The sequence below is a fragment of the Macaca nemestrina genome, chromosome 2 (assembly GCF_043159975.1).
Source record: "Macaca nemestrina isolate mMacNem1 chromosome 2, mMacNem.hap1, whole genome shotgun sequence".
Lineage (NCBI taxonomy): Eukaryota > Metazoa > Chordata > Mammalia > Primates > Cercopithecidae > Macaca > Macaca nemestrina.
The window spans coordinates 108,680,909-108,688,790 of record NC_092126.1 but is presented as its reverse complement, the minus strand read 5'-3'; positions in this window follow the sequence as shown (position 1 = coordinate 108,688,790).

Below are 7,882 nucleotides of genomic sequence, written 5' to 3'. Positions count from 1 at the left end.
AAGCCCCAGCTCCTGTGATTCCTCCTCCACAAATCCCTCCTGGAATCATGCCTCTAAATGTCTAAAGGAACATCTACTATGCTCCCAGGGCCCTGAGGACCAGCTCCCCGCTGAGCCTGGGAGTGACTTCAGTCCAGGAGTCACACCCTCCCAGACAGACCAGGGCTGTAGGCCTTCAGGTAAAGCTGTGTGGCTAAACCTACATTGAAGAAGATTTATCTGGACCCCTACCCTAACTCCAACACATTAATACTTGTTTTTCGTGGGGCTGGGGGAGGGAAGCCCCCTGCTGCCCCGACCTAAGCCTACCCTGGAACTGTGGCAGAACTCCTAGGCATGGTAGCTCCACAGACCACCCTTCCTTGTGGATGAAACTTGTGCATGGCCTCATTAGGCCCAGAACTGTCTAATTAACTCTTGAGTTAGAGAATCCTAGAGTCAAAAGCAAATCATAAAGGGGAAAGCCTGGGCCAGAGCCTTTATTGGGGTTTCTGTGGGAAAGACAGGTGGGATAGGGTAAGCAGTTTAGGAGTAAATGATTCTGGATGGCTTTGGGGCCATAGGGACTGTTCCTAGTTGTCTGACACTGGGCCCTGGCTTGATGTAGGGCATGGAGAATAAATCCAGGGCTCAGGCATGGTTAGTTTACCTATGAAAGGCATGCTCAAGGGAGCCCTTTGCTATCTCTAATAATTGGTTAGCCCTGGGAGGAGCAGTCTCTCAGCAAGGTCAGAAATGCTGGAGCATCAAGAATACAGAAAATAAGAAAAAAGAGTAATTGGCCCAGTGATGAAAGGATGTCAAACAGACAAATTCAGAGTCTAGGAAAACACAGTTAAAACAGAGGTCCCATTCCCCTCTCTCTGCCTTCCCAGACACCTGTCCCACTGTCACAGTAGGTAGCTAATCAGACATGAGCAGGGCAGAAGAGCCCCACCACCACCAATCAGGAGTGTCAGGTGACCATCAAGTGATAGGCAGTTTGTTAACTGTCTTTATTTTTTATTTATTTATTTTTTTGAGATGGAGTTTCACTCTCGTTGCCTAGGCTGGAGTATAGTGGTGCAATCTCGGCTCACTGCAACCTCCACTTCCCGTATTCAAGTGATTCTCCTATCTCAGCCTCCCAAGTAGCTGGGATTACAGGCATCCACCACCATACCCTGCAAATTTTTTTTGTATTTGTAGTAGAGATGGGGTTTCACCATGTTGGCCAGGTTGGTCACAAACTCCTGACCTCAGGTGATCTGCCTGCCTCGGCCTCCCAAATTGCTGGGATTACAGGCGTGAACCACCGCCACCGGCCTTAACTGTCTTTCTAAAATAATAATTGATTGCAGCCAGCACCAGGGAAAGGCAGTCTCCCAATAAACAGAAACACCTGAAACTGGTGATCAGCCGCTTCCTGATAAGATTTCAGGAGTTAAGTGAGTGCACTCATGCATGTACACTAAAAAGCAAAATGGCAGAATTTAACTGGTATATGACCTTCTCTAGGAATGCTAGATTGTTAAGGGAAGAATGTCTCGAGTGAGCATGTGTACAGCTCCAGTAAACACACTGTATTTGGGGCTGGCCCCTCGCAAGGGCTAACAAGCTATTGTGCATGCAGACAGCCCACCCCAAGGGAAGAATCAGGGGCAGAAGGCACGCAAGGCCTTGGAAGCATGCCAAAGTATAAAACCCCAAGTCAGAGGTCAAACAGAGCACTTGATCTCTCAAGCTTCACACTTGACCCTCTTCCAATTATACTTTACTTCTTTTCGTTCCTGCTCTAAATCTTTTTAATAAATTTTGCTCTAAAACTTGCCTCGGTCTCTCCTTCTACCTTGTGCCCCTCAGTCTAATTCTTTCTTTTGAGGAGGCAAGAATGGAGGTTGCTGCAGACCAGTAGAGATTCGCCATCAGTAACATATGTTTGTGCTTCGTGACTCTAATACATTCCTAGCGCTAACAACACCTGCGCCCTGATGGTCAGGAAACTCATTCTCCTCTGGCTCTCCTGTCAGCCCCACAGAGCTCTTAAGGCCATGCTGAAACTCATTGTTTTTCAAACTCCAATCTTGTCAAGACTGTAGATGCTTTCCCTTCTGACATAGAGTGTAAGAGAGAAGTTCTCAACTCCTTCCCCCTACACCTTGCCAGGGTTCCTTAGCTCCAAATGGCTCAAGCTCTTCAGAAAGGGCATGGCAAAGAAGCCATAGTGAGAGGTGACAGTGTGCTAGCAGCCCTCACTCTCAGTGCCTCCTTGGCCTCGGCATCCACTCTGGTGGCGCTTGAGGAGCCCTTCAGCCGGCAATGGCACCATGGGAGCCCCTCTCTGGGCTGGCTGAGGCCGGAGCTGACTCCCTCTGCTTGTGGGGGAGGTGTGGAGTGGGAGGCGCAGGCGGGAACCCGGGCTGCGCGCGGCGCTCGCTGGCCAGTGCGAGTTCCGGCGGGCGCGGGCGCAGGCTCGGCGGTCCCTGCACATGGAGCAGCCGCCGGCGCCACCGACCCAGAGCAGTGAGGGGCTTAGCACCCCGGCCAGCAGCTGCGGAGGTCGCACCGGGTCCCCCAGCAGTGCTGGCCCGCTGGCGCTGCACTTAAATTCTCGCCGGGCCTTAGCTGCCTCCCCGCGGGGTAGGGCTCGGGACCTGCAGCCTGCCATGTCTGAGCTCCCCACCTGCGGTGGTCTCCCGCGCGGCCCCCTGCTCCATGGCGCCCGGTCCCATCCACAGCCCAAGGGCTGAGGAGTGCAGGCGCGGTTTGGGACTGGCGGGCAGCTCCTCCGCCTACAGCCCCGGTGCAGGATCCACTAGGTGAAGCCGCTGGGCTCCTGAGCCGGATGGGGACTTGGAGAACTTTTGTATCTAGCAGGAGGATTGTATGTGCACCAATCAGCACTCTATATCTAGCTAATCTGGTGGGGACTTGGAGAACTTTTATGTCTAGCTAGAGAATCGTAAATACACCAATCAGTACTCTGTGTCTGGCTCAGGGTTTGTAAATACACCAATTGGTACCCTGTATCTAGCTAACTCTGTGTCTAGCTAACCTGGTGGGGACTTGGAGAACTTTTTCCTCTAGCACTCTGTGTCTAGCTCAAGGATTGTAAATGCACCAATCAGCACGCTGTCAAAACGGACCAATCAGCTCTCTGTAAAGTAGACCAATCAGCTCTCTGTAAAATGGACCAATCAGCAGGATGTGGGTGGGGTCAGATAAGGGAATAAAAGCAGGCTGCCAGAGCCAGCCAGCAGCAACCTGGTTGGGTTGCCTTGGATGCCATGGTCTTTTGCTCTTTGGGTCCATGCTTCATTTATGAACTGTAACACTTACCGTGAAGGTCTGCAGCTTCACTGCTGAAGTCAACGAGACCATAAATCCACTGGGAAGAATGAACGACTCCAGATGTGCTGTTTTTAAGAGGTGTGACACTCACCACGAACGTCTGCAGCTTCACTCCTGACAGCGAGACCACGAACCCGCCAGAAGGAAGAAGCTCCGGACACATCTGAATGTCTGAAGGAACAAACTCCGGACACACCATCTTTAAGAACTGTAACACTACGAGGGTCCGTGACTTCATTCTTAAAGTCAGTGAGACCAAGAACCCACCAATTCCAGACACGGTAGGATGGTGCACCCAGCAAAGAGACTGCTGGGCATTGTTTTGTTTTGTTTTGTTTTGTTTTGTTTTTGAGATGGTATCTCGCTCTGTCACCCAGGCTGGAGTGCAGTAGCACAATTTTGGCTTACTGCAATCTCAGCCTCCTGGGTTCAAGGGGTTCTCCTGCCTTAGCCTCCTGAGTAGCTGGGATTAAGGTGAGCTCCACCACACTTGGCTAATATTTTAGTAGAGACAGGGTTTCACCACGTTGATCAAGCTGTCTTGAGCTCCTGACCTCGTGTTCTGCCTGCCTCGGCCTCCCTTGCTAGGCATTGTGAACCAGCCAGAGGCCTCTGTCTACCGGAGGAATCACTTCCTTCTAGCTGGTGTGTCTGGCTCACGTTTCTTAATGCACAGCCCTTGGCCACAGTGTGCTGGAGCCAGCTTGTGCCAGCTCAGGAGGGTCCATCATGAGCATTTCTTCCTGGCTCTATTCAGCAGCAGCATGTGACAGCTTGAAATGAGCCATGGTGGGAGTATTTACACCACAGTAATCAGCAAATTATGATCCAGGGCTACCACTTGCTCCAGAGCTGGTTATTAAATAGACACCAGCCCTCCCCTGCTTGAGGCTAGGTTTCCCATAGTAACTAGTCAGCACCACACCCCTTCTCCAAAAAACCAGTTCAACAAGGCTCTTCTCAAATGCTCCATGGCACAGATACCCTATCTTTTACGTGGATTCACTTATTCCATAGTCAAACCTCAGGCTTACTTTTTTCTTTTCCTTTTTTTTTTTTTTTTTTTTTGAGATGGAGTCTCACTCTGTCACCTAAGCTAGAGTGCAGTAGTGCAATCTCAGCTAACTGCAAGCTCCGCCTCCCAGGTTCATGCCATTCTCGTGCCTCAGCCTCCCAAGTAGCTGGGACTACAGGCGCCTGCCACCATGCCTGGCTATTTTTTTTTTTTTTTTGTATTTTTAGTAGAGACGGGTTTCACTGTGTTAGCCAGGATGGTCTCGATCTCCTGACCTCGTGATCCACCTGCCTCGGCCTCCCGAAGTAATGGGATTATAGGCGTAAGCCACTGTGCCCGGCCCTGGCTTCTTTTTGTCCTAGCTGGATGCCCTTGGGTAAGTCCCGGGGCGTCTCTGGCACTCTATTTCCTTGTCCATGAAACAGAGACAATACTCTCTATCGTATAGGCAGGCAGCATCTAACTGAGCTTTTTAGAATGGGCCTATGCAATTGTAATCAGTGATCTGTGTACAAAGTGTTGAGTCTATGTGTCTCTTACTATGCAGGGAAAAAACCTTCGTCTTCCCCAATACCAGCTCCCCAGGCAGGGCTCCATCTGGCCATTGGATCTGATTCTGGCAGTGGCATACCAAGGGTAGGCAGTGGGAGGGGAGTCTGCCTTGGGAGTAGGCAATAACGGGTGCATTGTCTATAGAGAATTAGAAAGGGAAATAAGACTAAGAGTTGGTCTGCTTTTTAAAACTCACACGCATCATTGATTCCAAAATTCATTAGTTAAAAAAAATTCCTCCCTTCCAGGGTGGGAAGAGAATGGGAGAAACTGTTCCTTTTCCCCTTCCCTCTGTCAGGGTTCTGTTGGCTGCTGCCCATTCTGGGCATTCAACAGTTAAAGGAAGGAGAGAGTCAATTACAGAGAGACTTTGGACATTCACCGCCACAGTTCTCAGGTCTCTCACTGTTCCGACAAACACCCTGCTGTCTTGGGTTCTGGGAATGCAGCATTTTTCTGCACTGAAGTCTGTGGTAGAGTTTGCAAATGGCTGCCATATTTGCAGATGGTTGCAGCAAGATGTAGAGGCTGTTTCTTTACACCTTCAATCAGCTCTGGCCCATGACTTGCTTTGATGAATAGAATATAACAGAAGTGATGATGTGCGAGTGTCAAGCCCAGGCCTCAAGAAGCCTTGTATGCTCTGCTCTTACCTTTGGAACTCTGCCACCACCAAGTGCAGAAGCCCAGGCTAGCCTGCTGGAGTATCACAGAGCCATCTTCCCCACCACCCAGCCTACAACCAGTCAACACTAGGAGAGTGAATGAGGCTGTTGTAGGTCAGCCAATCCCAGCAGACCCGCCTGCTGACTGCAGACACTTGAGCAAGTCAGGCTGAGATCAGACATACAAGGTCCAGATTTATAGAACCTCTCAGCTGACCCATGGACTCAAGAACAACAGTAAATATTGGGTATTTTAACCTGCTAATATTGGGGATATTTTTTTTTTTTGAGATGGAGTCCCACTCTGTCACCCAGGCTGGAGTGCAGTGGTGTGATCTCAGATTGCTGCAACCTCCACTGCCTGCATTCAAAAGATTCTTCTGCCTCAGCCTTTCAAGTAGCTGGCATTAGTGAGCCAGTAGTGAGTCACACACCTGGCTAATTTTTGTATTTTTAGTAGAGACAGGGTTTCGCCATGTTGGCCAGGTTGGTCTTGAACCCCTGACCTCAGGTGATCCACCCACTTCTGCCTCCCAAAGTGCTGGGATTACAGGCGTGAGCCACCACACCCAGCCGGGGATAATTCTTTATGCAGTAAAAGTTAGCAGTGTCTTTTTGCTTGCTGGTTATCTCTGGCCGTGTCCTCATGTCTGCAGGATGAAATTTCATCTCCCCCAAGACCTAGACTGAAAGCCACTTCCTTCATCCAGTCTTCTCAGAGTTCCCAGGCTGGAATTCATATCTTCTTCCTGTGGCACTCGGTTTTTCCATTTCTGTATTTCTTGCAATATGCTTTGCCTTAGATGTGTATGTACATAAGCCTTCGGGTGAGGAGGGGTATCAGGTCTTGGTCATCATTGTAACCTGTCACGTACCTAAGATACGGTAACCCTGAGGTTCTCAAAATTTAATGAACAGAAAAATAACTTGGGGAGCTATTTAGTCATGCACATTCCCAGTCCAGTGCCAGAAATTCTGATTCATTAATTCTGGGTGGGGCCCAGAAAACTAAATGCTTAACAAGTACTTCAAGGGATACAGATGCAGGTGGTGTGTGAACTACACTTAGACCAGCACTGCAGCATGGAAATGTCCATGGAATAAAACAGGAGGACTTTGAGACCCCGGGAAGTCAAGTAACTTGTCCAAGATCACACCTGGAGAGGGAGAAAGCTGGGTTTAGACTCAGCTCCAGACAGCTGTGCACATACTCTGTGTGAGTTCTCTGCAAAGGAGAACATACCACGTGGGTCTCTTGTATAGCTCTGAACTCTAAAGGTATACCAGTAGCCATTATGGGCTTTCTTTCTCTAAAGAAGACAAATGATTTTGGGAAAACATGTGTGTGCATGCACACACACCTTTGGACAGCTGTTTCTTGGAGAGTCTGCCAGCAGACAGCCCTCCTACCATTCATCATACTTCTCTGCTACACTGGGAAGGTGCTGGGTTGATTGCTAGGCATTGCCAGCATTACTTTGGATAAAGAATCAGCCTCCCACCTGAACGCTGACAAATAGAGAGCTCAATGCCCTAGTCTGCCTTCCCTTCAAGTCCCGAGCAAGGTAGCTTTGATGACGCCCAGATGGGGGCCATGTGTGAAAATAAATGAAGTCCACCCAAATGAGAACAAATAAAGGCTCTTTATTCAGAGCTTGCTATAGCAAAGAAGTCAGCAACATCAGTTGCATTTGGCAGAGACTCCCAGGCAGGCAGGGGAGTGGGAAAGCTTGTTAGTAAAGGGAAGGCTCCAGATATACCCCAATAGAAGGCTGCTGGCATGAAGGGTGCTGTAGGTGGGCAAACTTGAAGTGGGGCATCCTATGTGATTGGTTAGGGGAGCACATTTGGCTTTCCATGGCTGGTCCTAAGTTGGAAAGGGATACAAATTAGAGAAGCTGGCAGTTATTGATTACATTCCAGTTGTTTTGTGGCCAACTCTTATAAGGGTTGTGGTTTAGCTTCCTGAACTGGAGGTTGCAGATTGTGGGACAGAGCTCTATTTTAACATACAGCCTGGCCATTATCCATTCATATATTCATTCTCTCAAAGGGAGTTTCCAATAAGTTTTTCCTTAGCTGTTCAGCCCCATCCTTATTTCCTACAGAAAAATCTGATATCACATATTCAGTGGTGTGTGAAATATGTCCCCAACCCCATGCCACCCTCATATCCCAGCATCCAGAGGACACAGCTGAGTGAAGCTCGAATAAGAGTGCCTCCTCTTTGGGGACTCTGGAATGGAGCTGTGGTCCCATTAATGTCCCAATCCATCATCAGAGACATCTGTAGAGGAAAACGCACCTTCTGAGTCACAAA